This window comes from Bombus huntii, unplaced genomic scaffold (assembly GCF_024542735.1).
Source record: "Bombus huntii isolate Logan2020A unplaced genomic scaffold, iyBomHunt1.1 ctg00000060.1, whole genome shotgun sequence".
NCBI classification, from domain to species: domain Eukaryota; kingdom Metazoa; phylum Arthropoda; class Insecta; order Hymenoptera; family Apidae; genus Bombus; species Bombus huntii.
This window is the reverse complement of record NW_026099321.1, coordinates 743,014-759,465: the sequence shown is the minus strand read 5'-3', so window position 1 is coordinate 759,465 and position 16,452 is coordinate 743,014. Positions and strand designations below refer to the sequence as shown.

The window sequence follows — 16,452 nt, the reverse complement described above, 5'->3', positions numbered from 1 at the left end:
GATGAATTACGATCCAGATGCAAGTATTGATCCAGATTTCTGTATCGAAGAAAGCAAGGATAACACAAATCAACCTTGTTGCGTTTCGTGTAAAAGTTTTGGTCATCCTGTTCACATCAAGATTGCTCTCTCAACGCTTATTGTCAGTGTTAAAAAGGCAATGGCAAAAGAGAATGTGGAATATTAACGAAGAGCGAAACAAATAAATACGATTCGTAAGTATTAGTAGCGGAGTAAAACGAACTAAAATAAAGTTCGCAATAGTTAGAATCAGAATCGCCAAGAATACTAGTTTCTTTATTATTTCTGTTTATGCAACTTGTTCAGCAAAGACCGAGTTTACCAATGAATTAGACGTACTTGTATAATTTACATCATATATATTATTATAGATATTATTTCTATTATTATATATATATATATATATATATATATATTATATATCTTTTTAAATAATTGTTATTTTATTGCAGGAGATCTCAATTTCGAACATATGGAATTTGGCAATTTGCGTAACAATAATCGTAGAGTTTTTTTTATTTAATTTTGTTGTTCTCCCCGGTTCTATATGAACCGAAACGGATGTTATATTTCGAGATATTAATATAATATACGTAGTTTTTGTATTGTTTTATATTTGCCTTTTTCTATCCGATTGAGTTTCTGTTCCTTTCGCGTATCCTACGATATTTAGCTTTTCATGAGTGAAACTGTTCGAAAGAGGAAGATATCTGAAGAGATACAAACGCGAAGAAATGAGGAGTCAACGAATGAATGCATGACAGCCAGAAACAGTTGCAGCTTCAACTTCATAGATCCTATATCGCATTTTGTTCCAAAACCACATCATTCATAGATCTTGTTATCATCGATTCAAGAATGAATATTTTAGATTTAATAGATAATAGCTTTGTTAATATCTCTAGATAAAACAGTGATCATCTGGCGCTGTGATGCAGGATTTTCTTTAATGCAGGTTATAATATTCTCCTTGATAATGAATCTGTTGATTCTAACACGAGATATGAATTTTCATAAATTCATAAATTTTCAGAAATTCATTTCGGGAATTCTTTCGAGACTTTATCTATCGAAACAAAAACTGTTTATACCAAACAGGCGACATTTATCTCTCGATGATGTGTGTACATCAGGAAATCTGTCCTGGAATTGATAAAGTTACTTTCAAGATTTTTAATAATGCGAATCAAACAGGTAGATACATCGATTCCTATACATTGCATCCCAAAAGTTAAAAAGTAATTGCCTTATATTATTACATAGATTTCGACGTTTAAATAGCATCCATGCTCATAATACTCATTCTGAGTTTCACAAACTTTTTATTGGAACTTAAAAGACAGTGTGTGTTCTTGCGTTGTTACTAGGGTTCAAGGCATCCAACGTTTTATTTTTTATCTCGTTATCTCGGAGTACATATCTCCACTCTTGAAGCTTTATATTTTGTTATCTCGGGGTGTATCTTCATATTTCTTCAACGTTTGTGCTAACGTTGTATTCTGTAAAATTAAAAAATTACAGAAAGAGACATAACGAAAGAGCTACGTAACCCAAAGAGAAGAACGGAAAAACGTTTGGACTACAATGAAAGATCGTTAGAACATTCGTTATAGCGTAAGTATCCCATAGCATTTCTTGATCCCTTTCGTTTTATATTCGACTCTTTTCGAATTATAATTGATTAATTATTATCAAAACTAATTATTAAAAATTGTTGTTAAAATTATTATATTATTTTATTGGATTATATTTAATAATTATAATTCACTTAATTATAATTCAGTAAAATAATATAAAACAAAAAATGTCGTGCATCTACTATTTCCTCATAAAATGAAAGTAACTTTTGGAACAACCTAATAATTTAGCTAACTTTTAACTGTTATAACTTTTGAGTTGAGATGTTTAGGGCAGGTCTTCCTAAACTATGGTAACATAATGTTGTTATATCTATATTTAGAGGTAGGATCGCCTTAGTTATTACTTTATTATTCGGATGAAAAACACCACACTTCTCGGAGTCGAAAAACCTTTATTGCACACACTTGGAAGGGACACGAACGAACGAACGAAAAGGATGTCTTAAACTATCGATCTGGTCTATCGGCCGTGTCTAGTAACATCTTCTACTTATTCCCTTTTGTAACTAGCCGTCAGCATATAGATGGCGAGCGAGAACATACGTTGTCATTTTCAACACATAATTATGGGACCCTGAAAATTTTTGCGATTGTCACACGTCAGTGAAACAAAAAATGTCAATCATCTGTCATTAAAGAATCAGAAAGAACTGAAAATTATGTTTGGTGTTGTAATATCGGAAAATAAAGATGGAAATTTTTTCCCGATTGCTCACAATTTATTAATATTAAATTGAATATACAAATATAAATTGGACAGAAAACGATATTTATTTAACTTTACAGTTATTTGGCCACTCTCGTCACAACGAATCTAACACACACACACACACTCTCTCTCTCTCTCTCTAACAACTCTATCAATTCTCTCGACTCTACTCTTCGGGTGTCTCGATTGGGGGGGGGGGGTGTTAAAATTTTTTTTTGGCATTTTTTAGTTGAATGCATAACATCTTAAGAATATTGTGTCAAAATTTCAAGTCGATTGGAGCAAAATTGACGAAGTTACGAGTGTTTTTGTACATGTCGGATTTTATTACCTACCCGATCCAAGCGTGCTATTGTTACCTCGCAGACGTTTTTTTCTCCATATAGTACCTAATCTTACCTCCAGATCTATTTATAGTACTTAACGACTTAAGTACAAACCTCCTTATAACTGTACTGTATATTTTGTCAGTGTAGAGTAAAAAATTTAGTGTAGGAGTAAATATTCAATTTTCATTAAGTTTTGTGTTAAATTATTACTAAAATGCCTAAAAGTTACTAGATCTGATAGACAATCAACTAGTTCGAGATTATATCGACCTAGAAAAATTGCACCTCCGCATAATACGAAGGCACTTTAACAAGTAGCGCGTCAGATAAAAAAATAAAAGTGACCGTTGAACATCAAGTTACGAAAGATCGTGAAAAATATTATAGGATAATTGATTTTTTATTAGTCTTTTCAACAATTGCTACGCTAGTGAAGAGGTAAGCCGATAAAATTCGTTTATGAACGTTTTATACCAGATTTTTTAGTGTTCAAAACTTTAAAGCGTTTTCCCCACAACTCACGTTTCCAACGTCGGTGCCCTCAATTACTTCAAAACTACTACATCCATCCTTTTGAAATTTTGAAAACTATTTCGGTACATAATTTTCCAGGTAACGCTACAGAAGTTTTTCAAATTTGTCAATTATTTTTATTTTAAAATAACAAATTAGCCGAAAATTTTCGCACAAAATCGCGTTTTTCCCTTCAAAGTGTTCCGAAAAAGTTAACAATTAAAATTTCGAAAAACACCTTCGCAGCGTTACCTGGGGAAGGCTGTTATCTAACGAATAAACCTCAATTTTTTTATTTCTGATGATCCAGCACCATGTTTTGAGGGGCACTGCAATTATACTTTTTTCCGAGACACGTCCGAATAATTGCTGCCATTGCCGTATTTTTTAATATTTCTCCGTGAAAATTTTATACAATATTCTTCGAATGTCATACTTTAATTTACTATTGGTTTTAAAAAAGAAATTTTAACTGTATGGTCAGAAAAAATTCACAAAAACATGCCTTTTTTTGTACGAATTAACCTTACCCCCCCCCCCCCCCCCCCAGCTCTATCAGCTCTACTCTTCGACGCCTTGAAAAACGAAACCGTTCTTCTCGTCTAACGTTGTCTATTGTTTTCCTCACACCTATGTAAGAACTAGGTGACTTTAGTCACGTTGGCACTCTTAAATGTAAACGAACCACAGAAAGTCGACGTATACGGTTTTTTTCTATTTTCAACCGATCTCTAGTTCAAACTACCTTACGATATTACAGTATCATACATTATAAACATTGGAAAAAGTAACAAAAATTACAATCACAGAATTCCAAGGAATTCCAGGTTAGTTAAATAGGCGATTATAATCCAGTAACATTAAAAAAGAAGGAAAAATACTAAGCTACACGAATAAGTATTTAATCAGTGGATTTGTTATGTCTAATGTACGATTAATGTATTATGTTATGTTAATGTACAATTTTGTAGAAAATATAAAAAGAAAATTCATATACACTATCAAACATACGTTTGTGTACAACTCTAAAACTAAAACGGAGCCTATTATATGTATAAGAAAAAGTTGTTCAGAATGACGATCTTGACAACATATTTCTTGGTCATGGAAACAGGAAGCTAGCTTTTCGATAGCTCCACCATAGTTGCTGATGTTTCGAGTTTTCGACCAAGCAACTTGTTTGTGATAACAAACTTTTACGCGATAAGCCATATTGGAATAAAAATTACGATGAGTATAGTGGCGGAAGACAAAGACAGACGATATAACGCGTGGTACATGCTCGATATAGCTTAAATTGTTCCATGTTTACGAAGAAAGTTCTGACTGAGGTCGGTCTAATGGAATACGCGGATAGGCGACATAGTGGAGATTCCAAGGAAGCAGCATCGTTCATCCAAGGCGGATGCTGCCATTGGAAACGAAAGAAGACGAAGACAATCTACCAGGAGAAGCTGAGAAGATTCGCCATCCGCGAAGCAAAGCGCTCAACGAATTTTGAACTTACGAGAACGAGTAATGCGGGGCGCGCTTGAAATGGCAGCAAACCCCGTTCTCGATCCTTATGCCTTGAAACGTGATAGAAGGAAGAACGAGGTTTACGACGGAAGGAATCTGTGGAAACGATCGACCTTCGATAGTCCTCGAACGAAAATAGTGACGGCTACAACACTAGCAACACATGCTCACTCACCACGATAATACGATGCAATTCCAAAAAATTGACAATTTTTTTATGAAGATGGAAATGCCTAGCTGAAAAGATCCTTTTATCTCGTAATGCGGTTTAATGTAAATTGTTTATAAATTTTTGTCAATATAAAAAGTATCGTTGGATGACAGTTAAAGACTGGATAGTGACAAGTATAATATGCAAATTAAAGAAATTAATAATGATGATTTTTATCGAAAAATGTACAAAAAAGAAGAAAATTATTTTCTGCGTCAAATAAGCAATCAAATGTTCCGGCACAAGAAAATAGCACAGACATGATATCGTTTAGTTTTGATGTACACAATTGGAATTCCTGAAATATACCTTCTAAATGGCTGAAATAATTTATGGAGAAGGGAACAGTAAAATGTTAACATAAAGTAAAAACGAACAAAATTGGGAACAAAAATGAAACGTTAGATTACAAAAATTGACAATTTTTTGTGGAAAATGGAAATGGGGTTTAACGTACATTGTCGGATGACAGTTAAAGAATAAAAACTGACAAGTAAAATATCTAAATTAAAGAAATTAAAGAATGAAAACCTGGCGGGCTCATATTTGCTTAGTTGTACAGTTTTCAGATTTTTAACACCTTCAGAGGCTCTCCATCTGATTACGTAAATCTCGAACTCGCGACTTGAGTCAAATAATCTTCCATGTTTATCTTGTAATCATCAGAGAATTCTTTTCCGTGCCTTCATTAGAAATTTCTTCACCCAAAAAGTTCATCCAAGAGAAGAGCCAAAACCAAATAGAGCTTATTCAAAGTAGGTTATTCAAAGTTTTCTTTCGCTTAGTTTGCATTTTTTTTTTTTACAAGTTTTTAGGATCATTTCCAGGTGGCGAGATAGAATTTTATAATTTTGTTTTGCCTATTTTCCGATCAATACAATGACGAATCTGGAGCGTTTCGTAAAATATCATTTAGACCAAAGTCACTATGAAATCAGGTATTTTATTAGAAGAACGTTACGGTCTCATAAAGCACGTTCATCCCTGGAATACTAATGTGGTATTATAGAAGCGCAGAACAAATTCTTCTGATGTATTATAATGTTCTTTCAGTACTAGCATCGCCTGTAGGTGATCGTCTTCTCTTTTTAGCAATTTACAGCTACTGAGAAATAATCTCTATGTAATTACTGATTTTTAATATACCATATCTTGTATTTATGATAATTAAACGTACTATGCGTTTATTATAATTTATGAAAAGTAGTTCTTACCTTAATTTATCTGTGCCTCTGAGCACAAAAGCATGGATTTTACGTTTAAGCGGCTCACAAACAGAATTCAAAGATCATCTAATAAAATTAGAAAATACAACTTTCTACTTAATCAAATTCTAACACGAAAGGAAATATTTGAATCTTAGTATATCATGTAAGATTGATACTTATTGCATTTATTTAAATTTATTTAATTAATAACATTCTATAGTTGTCTTAAATTAATATAAGTGCAAAGTTAAAAACATTCAATGCATATTGGTAAATTGAACTTTATATTTCAGTGGAATAACTTTTCTCCCCCTATTAAAATTATTAATTATTAGTATTTTTTATGAGCATAGCTAACATAAACTGTTTGCAGAAATAAAAAGTAAGAAGCGATTCAAGTAATTTGTTAAAAGAGTGTCTGTCGTTAAAACTATCAAACGAAGCAACAAAAGTAAAGAGAAAGGACTTAGAACTGGATGTTATTGCTTAACCTTGCTGCGATCTTCAGGTTTTTGTCCTTACTCCTTTTTTTTTTCAACTTTACTGACTTTAACTTGCTTTGAAAGTATCTAACAACATTGTTACGCATATGCTTGTTTGCGTTCTCTTAGCGTTATACCTTTGACAAAAGACTATCGAAATATTTACATATAAAGTCTTTGGTTCTTTTTTATCCAGTAATGTTAAGACACAAGTTAACGATGGAAATCAATCATAGAAGGGAAATATTTCGAAACCTTGACTGACAGCAAAGTCGAATAGAAAGATAAATAAATATAAAATTACGCTATGACAACTTTGTTCTTGTTCGAAATTATAATAATTAACCAATAAGGTTTCTGAAACATGCTGGGCATATCGGCAGTGGATGCTTATGGTCTACATTCCAAAATTTAGGGACGCGTTGATACAAAATTATATTACACGATGTATACACTAGATGTTACATATGTAAATAAAAGAGAAAATAACAGTTCGAAAAAGTTTGTTTGCAAACGACACTATCGTCATATATGCACAATTTGTTCTAAATAAATAACTTTAATAGAATGTACCGGATATTTGGACTAACAGACGCCAACGATACAATTACGATTATTCTGTATTTTCGAATTCTTTTTCGCGTAGAATCACCCCCTTCCGCTTGTACCACCAAGTTACCAACCACCCTGTATATACTGTACAAAAGATGTACAGCGCGGAGGATGCCATAATGTGGTAGTAACAATCTTTCGTGGGTGAAAAGATTTCAAAGATTTTAAGGTCGTCTGCATTTTTGCTAATTATTTGCCCTACTTTTTTTTATGTCTAGTATATCAGAGCGTGTTGGGACGATTTCAACGACACCTAATACAAGGTAGTTCGAGGGTAAATAAAAATGTAGGCAACAAATTTTACGTCGTAATAAGTGTCCGAAGTAGAAGAAATAGGTTTCTGTTTATATCGATGGAACGTTGGAATCGGCAGGTCGCCGAAGTCCGTATATTTTTATCGCCTTGGGTTACTTGTAGCGCGTGTTGGCAGGAGACATAGTAAAAACTGTAAATAACGATCGACATTGCTAAAACATTTTACTATGAAAGTGGAATTTTCATTTACTGAGCACGTATGTAGATATGCTGCATGTGTATGAAAAGACTCAGCAGAATCTAGTAACGTCACAAGCACTGTATGCTGAACCCTATCCAGATTGCGCCCACCCTTCATGCTGTATGTGTCATATGTAAAAAATTAAGAAACACTGAATGCTTAAATACACGAAATCCTAGACGTCGTTTAGAAAATTAGGACAAAAATGAGAAAGAAAATTATTTTGTAAATTGTACATTGTAATGCGTACGAATGATAAGTTTTCCTCCATTTGATCTTATTTAAATTTTAATAATCATTCTTCTCTTCCGCCAAAATGATCATGTTCCAGGTTGTTTGAAATACTGAAAATGTCACATTAAAATAATCGACTAATTATTTAGATAACAGGTGCAATTTGAATGCTGGTACGTAACTTTTTTGGAATATGTTAAAAAGAATCTTTTCTTTCTACATGCAATATAATATACATTTCTGCAATTATAGAATCTAAAAGCAGCTGCGACTTCTCGCGATTTGCTTAGTTTTATAGACCGAAAGTCATAAAGACGCTCGCTTTGAAACCTGACGCTTTTTCTCATTAAAATTATGTAATGACCCAGTTATTGACCTTTATGTCCCAATTCATGCAAAATACATCGTGTCATAAGTAGATCCTATTTTTGAGAAACAATTTTGTTTCGACCAGGTATCAGCTTTCTGTTTTTAGATTACTATATTATTATCCTTGCACTATTATCCTAACGTTTAAAGTGAAACGTAAACCACGATAAATTTCTTTTACGTCAATACTGTTTCGCCGGGAGGAACAAAAATTGTGAGAATTTTCGTAGGTCGTTTTATGACACGCACGTTCAAAGACAAGATATTAACTTTCAAGCCACGATCTTGCCATTCAGAATGATTTCTTTCAACAATCGAATAGTTATCTGCAATATCATTTTGAGATATTCAAAGTTAGTTAGAATTTCTTTTCGTTTATAGAATCGCGATATTTATGAGTATGCTATAAAACCGATGCTACACAAACTTCATTTTTAATATAGAATAAAATGACACCGAAAAGAACGATTATTTTATTTCCATTAAAAGCGGACAATGCTTTAAAAAAGCGATATTGGACGCTCTTTTTCCACATATCGGGTTTCCCCATTACATTATAATGTTACAGCAATGAAAGTAATTACGTACGGTTACTCTAATTAATATTCCGTCACGCCTTAAAACAGAATAACTTTTTTAAAATTACGGTAACGACATAGTTTCACTGTCGATATAACTATTATGTACTTGAACTGGGGTGATCGCTCAAGTAACTGGCGTTTCCCCGAGCTGTCTCCACCCATTCTCGTCTGGTTAGTTTGTGTTCTAGCCCGTTACGTCCTTCCCTTTCATCGGCCAAAAAAAGAACTACTACTACTACTACTACAAATACTAAAAGCGAGCATAGTGACAAAGTAGTAACAAGTATGACTTCCCATGCCCTGGATGATCCAGAGGATGAGGAGTCATTGATAGTTGTCCTCTTCTATGGCAGTTTGCCGGGTCTCTTCCGCTCATAGCCTCTTCTTCCTTCGGGCGCAATGCCCGCTGAAACTTACATCTAAGCTCGAGACTTTCTAAATAGCAAACCAAAAAATAAAGTACAAAGGTGAAATAAAAAGATAAATCGCGGAAGCTGATCCAAGTACTCATGGATGAACAACGATCATATAGCGATCGCTGTCTGTTCGCACGTGCATGCTCGAGCAATATTAACGTTCGTTTCGAAAACCACTCGCCATCACGATCGCGAAATTCGAAAAATCGACGGGCAAAGGCAGAGACGATGACATGTTTCATTCGCGCCAGTTTTACCGACGATTATTCGAATGAAATTCTCTGAAATAGATTGGTCACTCGAAAACGCGTCTACCCGACCACAGGTCCACCTCCACTGATTAAACTTGAAAATCCTGATCTGAGAAGATGATTAGTTTGTGTAATTTTTATTTAACGGACTAACGCTCTTTCATTTTGTATTTTACTACTTCGATTCTGATTAACTCTACTTTATTAATTTAATAGTAACTAAGTAACACTACTGTATTAATTTAATAAACCAGAACAAAATTTTAATATTGCAAAGAAGGTAGCGAAAAAGACTGAGACTCGATCAAATGGAATAACTGACTCTAAATATGTTACTAAGAAAGAAATAATCTCAGATAATCTCTTTATCAAAGCACATAATCGAAAATGCAGAAGCAGTGTTCAAAATTATTGCTTTGATTAACTGATATTTTAAATTCTAGGAGAAGTGAAATAAACGAACGCGACTTATTCCCTTAACCTACGATTTATGTTTGAGAATGCCCGTAATATTTACGTTTGGTCCGATCATCGTACTACGGGCTATGCCCGTAATATTTACGTTTGGTTCGATCATCGTACTACGGGCTATGCCCGTAGTTGTAGGTTAAGGGGTTAATATTGTCACGATTAATTCATTGCTAAAGATCAAGTATATTCGTGTAGATATTTGCCATTTGCAAATATTCATACGGAATATTAACATGCATATTTATAAATAACGCGAATATATTCTCAAGTGTATATGTTTAACTTAATTATTAAAAAACTAATTATTATCATCGCGCTGTGCAAGAAGACCTATCCTAAACTAATAAATTTGAAAAAAAGAGCGTTACTACTCACGGGTATAAAAGATACCCGCGTTCACTATGCTCGCAAAGAATTCTACGTAATACAACCAGTCACCCGTGCCGATTCGGGTCTTTTATCCTACGGCATAATTGAGTGACCAGAAGAACAGAAATGCATGCGACTCACCGTTCGAAGCAGACAAACAGAGAACGTTACCGTGGATGCTGTGCTATCCCAGCGAATTTCATCCGGGAGACTAACATCAGACAGGAACCGTTGAAAGGCTAATAGTAGAAATGCAAACTGCGAAAAATCTGTTACGAAACAAAACAGGATGAGTGATCGCTGACTATTTGAAAAGTTGGAGATAATGAAAAATGAAGGTTTATTGACTTTAGTAACTTTAGCAATAATAAAGATTGAAATTCTAATAAAATTTGATAAGTATAAAAACTGAGACTTTAATATGAATGTGTAAAATCTAAAATAATCTGTAGTATGTTAGTCATTTGTTTTACAATTCGGTATTAAGACTTTAACTCTTATTTTATTTTAACGAAAAAATAACCTCAGAAAATGCTATCCTCCTAAATTTTCAGTCAAATTGTATTTCTTCATTGATAGTGATCAAAGAAAAATATACAGAATAGACATAACTGAAAGTAAGTATGTAAAAATACTTACATACTTGGCTTTTGTGCCACTGTTAGAACACTCCTGAAGAAGATGACGAAGTTGAAGTAGTGATATGTCTATAACAAAACATAAGATATTAAAATCGGTAACACATAATAACAAACGTGAAACTTTAGCAACAATAAAGACTAAACTCTAATAAATATGTAAATTGGAACTCTAATATAAAAGTTTGAGAACAACATATTCAGTGATTTTTGATGCGTATCAGCCAGTTTTATTGTACTTTAATGTTAAGATTTTAAGACTTTATTTCAATTAAAGAGGGCATTTACAGTTTTCTAAATTATCAATCATTTTTATTGTATAATAAATTTATTGTATAAGAGAACAAACTGAAATACAATATGTAAAACTACTTACATTCTTGAGCTCCTGCAGAAGCTTTGTCCTCTTGAGAGATGCACTGACTCTAATACCGAAAAAGAATATTCAAAAGAATATGAAATAGGATCACATTACCGAGAGCGTTAAAATTATAATCGGCGAACAAGAACTCTAACGTCGCGTACAAAATTATGTGATAAAATTTTATTATTTTCGCGTGTGATTATTTAATTGGATTAAATTATTAGAGTAATAAAAGACCGACGCCGCCAATACGTTACAATATGTTGCAAACCTGACGCAACACGATCCATGTTATCGGTACGAAATAAGACGACTAAATGACTCCTTGTACGTTAGTTTCGCCGAGTAACTTACAAAGTGGGAGGGAGGAGGGAGGGGGGGGGCATGAGCCGATGGCACAAGCAGCTTCGCAGTTAACGATCTAGACAAAGAAATGTATACATCAACAAAAATATTCACCTTCTACGAAGCACTTCGTTTCGAATTACGCAGCAGGAATCTTTCTCTACGTCGATATTTACAAATATCGTACTATAATTCGTAGCCCTACTGGCAACATCACAGATACATTTGTCTAACTTATTACTTTAGTCACCTTACTTTATAATCTTAATTTCGTTAAACAAAGCAAGATTGAAACAACAGCACGGAGAAAGTGAAAAATTACTTAAAATTACTGTTCCGCAATGACCCAGTATGCAGATGAAGTCTTAAGCGCTTTTTGAGTGCGTATTCGCTTTTAATACTAATATAAAAATAATAAAGGAGAAACGATATTTATTTTTAAGTCCAAAATGTAGTAAGAGAATAATTTTTTCACGGTTGAAAATTTGAAGTCCATTGATATTTTCTCTATATCATTTTTATTATCACGACGTAGTACCTGAAGTTTTGACCGATCTAATGATTTTTATTCTTAGAAATATCCTGAATGAACGGGGAATTAAGAAATGTGTAATGAAGGATATAAATAATGGAAATTAATTATGGTGGAGGAATCAACGAAGAAAAGTTATTTTGCTAATTATTATACGAATGAATATTCAAAATGTCGCTCAACGACTACTAAACTATTTAATTAACACTAACCTCACCACCCCTAGTCAAATGACTGGTTTAAATATCTAATTTAAAATTGTACATTTATCGTTATATCTTTTGTTCATTTAGCTTTACGTGAATTTTTATATTCTCCGATTAATTGATTTCTCAACTTTTAAAACCGGGTTTTATTTGACCGGGCCTAGTGAGATTAGTGTCAAAAGCCAGCCTGAAATTTTCTTCAATTTCTGATCTTCGGTTGATTTTCAGTATTTTGCCTTCACTTTTCACCAAAAATTAGATGTGACAAACGAAATGCAATGTAAGACCTGCTAACGTTTAGGTCATGTTGCTTCTAATTGCAACGGACTGTCGCAGCGTTAAATTCAACGATGAATTACGATCCAGATGCAAGTATTGATCCAGATTTCTGTATCGAAGAAAGCAAGGATAACACAAATCAACCTTGTTGCGTTTCGTGTAAAAGTTTTGGTCATCCTGTTCACATCAAGATTGCTCTCTCAACGCTTATTGTCAGTGTTAAAAAGGCAATGGCAAAAGAGAATGTGGAATATTAACGAAGAGCGAAACAAATAAATACGATTCGTAAGTATTAGTAGCGGAGTAAAACGAACTAAAATAAAGTTCGCAATAGTTAGAATCAGAATCGCCAAGAATACTAGTTTCTTTATTATTTCTGTTTATGCAACTTGTTCAGCAAAGACCGAGTTTACCAATGAATTAGACGTACTTGTATAATTTATATCATATATATTATTATAGATATTATTTCTATTATTATATATATATATATATATATATATATATATATATATATATATATTATATATCTTTTTAAATAATTGTTATTTTATTGCAGGAGATCTCAATTTCGAACATATGGAATTTGGCAATTTGCGTAACAATAATCGTAGAGTTTTTTTTATTTAATTTTGTTGTTCTCCTCGGTTCTATATGAACCGAAACGGATGTTATATTTCGAGATATTAATATAATATACGTAGTTTTTGTATTGTTTTATATTTGCCTTTTTCTATCCGATTGAGTTTCTGTTCCTTTCGCGTATCCTACGATATTTAGCTTTTCATGAGTGAAACTGTTCGAAAGAAGAAGATATCTGAAGAGATACAAACGCGAAGAAATGAGGAGTCAACGAATGAATGCATGACAGCCAGAAACAGTTGCAGCTTCAACTTCATAGATCCTATATCGCATTTTGTTCCAAAACCACATCATTCATAGATCTTGTTATCATCGATTCAAGAATGAATATTTTAGATTTAATAGATAATAGCTTTGTTAGTATCTCTAGATAAAACAGTGATCATCTGGCGCTGTGATGCAGGATTTTCTTTAATGCAGGTTATAATATTCTCCTTGATAATGAATCTGTTGATTCTAACACGAGATATGAATTTTCATAAATTCATAAATTTTCAGAAATTCATTTCGGGAATTCTTTCGAGACTTTATCTATCGAAACAAAAACTGTTTATACCAAACAGGCGACATTTATCTCTCGATGATGTGTGTACATCAGGAAATCTGTCCTGGAATTGATAAAGTTACTTTCAAGATTTTTAATAATGCGAATCAAACAGGTAGATACATCGATTCCTATACATTGCATCCCAAAAGTTAAAAAGTAATTGCCTTATATTATTACATAGATTTCGACGTTTAAATAGCATCCATGCTCATAATACTCATTCTGAGTTTCACAAACTTTTTATTGGAACTTAAAAGACAGTGTGTGTTCTTGCGTTGTTACTAGGGTTCAAGGCATCCAACGTTTTATTTTTTATCTCGTTATCTCGGAGTACATATCTCCACTCTTGAAGCTTTATATTTTGTTATCTCGGGGTGTATCTTCATATTTCTTCAACGTTTGTGCTAACGTTGTATTCTGTAAAATTAAAAAATTACAGAAAGAGACATAACGAAAGAGCTACGTAACCCAAAGAGAAGAACGGAAAAACGTTTGGACTACAATGAAAGATCGTTAGAACATTCGTTATAGCGTAAGTATCCCATAGCATTTCTTGATCCCTTTCGTTTTATATTCGACTCTTTTCGAATTATAATTGATTAATTATTATCAAAACTAATTATTAAAAATTGTTGTTAAAATTATTATATTATTTTATTGGATTATATTTAATAATTATAATTCACTTAATTATAATTCAGTAAAATAATATAAAACAAAAAATGTCGTGCATCTACTATTTCCTCATAAAATGAAAGTAACTTTTGGAACAACCTAATAATTTAGCTAACTTTTAACTGTTATAACTTTTGAGTTGAGATGTTTAGGGCAGGTCTTCCTAAACTATGGTAACATAATGTTGTTATATCTATATTTAGAGGTAGGATCGCCTTAGTTATTACTTTATTATTCGGATGAAAAACACCACACTTCTCGGAGTCGAAAAACCTTTATTGCACACACTTGGAAGGGACACGAACGAACGAACGAAAAGGATGTCTTAAACTATCGATCTGGTCTATCGGCCGTGTCTAGTAACATCTTCTACTTATTCCCTTTTGTAACTAGCCGTCAGCATATAGATGGCGAGCGAGAACATACGTTGTCATTTTCAACACATAATTATGGGACCCTGAAAATTTTTGCGATTGTCACACGTCAGTGAAACAAAAAATGTCAATCATCTGTCATTAAAGAATCAGAAAGAACTGAAAATTATGTTTGGTGTTGTAATATCGGAAAATAAAGATGGAAATTTTTTCCCGATTGCTTACAATTTATTAATATTAAATTGAATATACAAATATAAATTGGACAGAAAACGATATTTATTTAACTTTACAGTTATTTGGCCACTCTCGTCACAACGAATCTAACACACACACACACACTCTCTCCCTCTCTCTCTCTCTAACAACTCTATCAATTCTCTCGACTCTACTCTTCGGTGTCTCGATTGGGGGGGGGGGGGGGGTGTTAAAATTTTTTTTTGGCATTTTTTAGTTGAATGCATAACATCTTAAGAATATTGTGTCAAAATTTCAAGTCGATTGGAGCAAAATTGACGAAGTTACGAGTGTTTTTGTACATGTCGGATTTTATTACCTACCCGATCCAAGCGTGCTATTGTTACCTCGCAGACGTTTTTTTCTCCATATAGTACCTAATCTTACCTCCAGATCTATTTATAGTACTTAACGACTTAAGTACAAACCTCCTTATAACTGTACTGTATATTTTGTCAGTGTAGAGTAAAAAATTTAGTGTAGGAGTAAATATTCAATTTTCATTAAGTTTTGTGTTAAATTATTACTAAAATGCCTAAAAGTTACTAGATCTGATAGACAATCAACTAGTTCGAGATTATATCGTTCGAATCGTTCGTACGTCTCTTCGCATGCATTCACGTTCGTTTTAGTTACGGTTTGTAAAAATTTTTAAGCGCCACGCCGGATCATTAATTTTTGTTAACACCGCTTCGCGAATATCGCGACAAAAGACGGAAAGAGAAAAGCGTGGTTAACGGAGATATGCACGGGGCCGATGCGTTCTCAGGACCGTATCGCGTCTCTCTGTCTGACACGAGCCACGTAATGTTTCCTGGCGGGACCGATCCGCTTCGATCGATCCATACTTGAGAGACAAAGAAGAAAATAAAACATTGAATTTTTCACGCGGACAGGAAATTGCGAGTGCTTTTTAAACATCCCTGTTTTTTAAGCGCAACTTTCCGTAATAAATCTGTTGTTAGTATGATATCGACAAATGCAACAGGGTTGCGTGTTATTACGCAAAACGATATGAAAAATGCAACGACAAGGGTAATCGTTTCTTAGTAGCAAAGTATCGGATTGTCCGGAAAGGTTAGAAGTTTTGATATTTTTTTATATTTTTGTTCATCTTCGCGCGGTAAAGAGTGACATGTTTTTGTAACTAATTCGATTTTATCATGAAATCTCGTAAATGATC

At 33.2% G+C, this 16,452-nt stretch overlaps 1 protein-coding gene and 2 long non-coding RNA genes across 3 annotated transcripts in view; 2 read left to right on the top strand and 1 right to left on the bottom strand.

The window, feature by feature from the left end:
* The window catches only part of LOC126875922 (uncharacterized), a 258,532-nt gene extending 247,915 nt beyond the window's left edge, over positions 1-10,617 (bottom strand). The window contains exon 1 of the mRNA XM_050638828.1: positions 10,572-10,617. The gene's annotated coding sequence lies outside the window, so the exon portion shown is untranslated. The remainder of the gene's footprint in view (positions 1-10,571) is intronic.
* Positions 1,582-2,365, top strand: LOC126875958 (uncharacterized). The gene is made up of 2 exons (XR_007693813.1): positions 1,582-1,635; positions 1,982-2,365. It is a non-coding gene; the product is annotated as an uncharacterized LOC126875958 (long non-coding RNA).
* Positions 10,618-14,461: 3,844 nt separating the features above from the next.
* LOC126875961 (uncharacterized) lies at positions 14,462-15,245 on the top strand. The gene is made up of 2 exons (XR_007693816.1): positions 14,462-14,515; positions 14,862-15,245. It is a non-coding gene; the product is annotated as an uncharacterized LOC126875961 (long non-coding RNA).
* Positions 15,246-16,452: the final 1,207 nt, after the last annotated feature.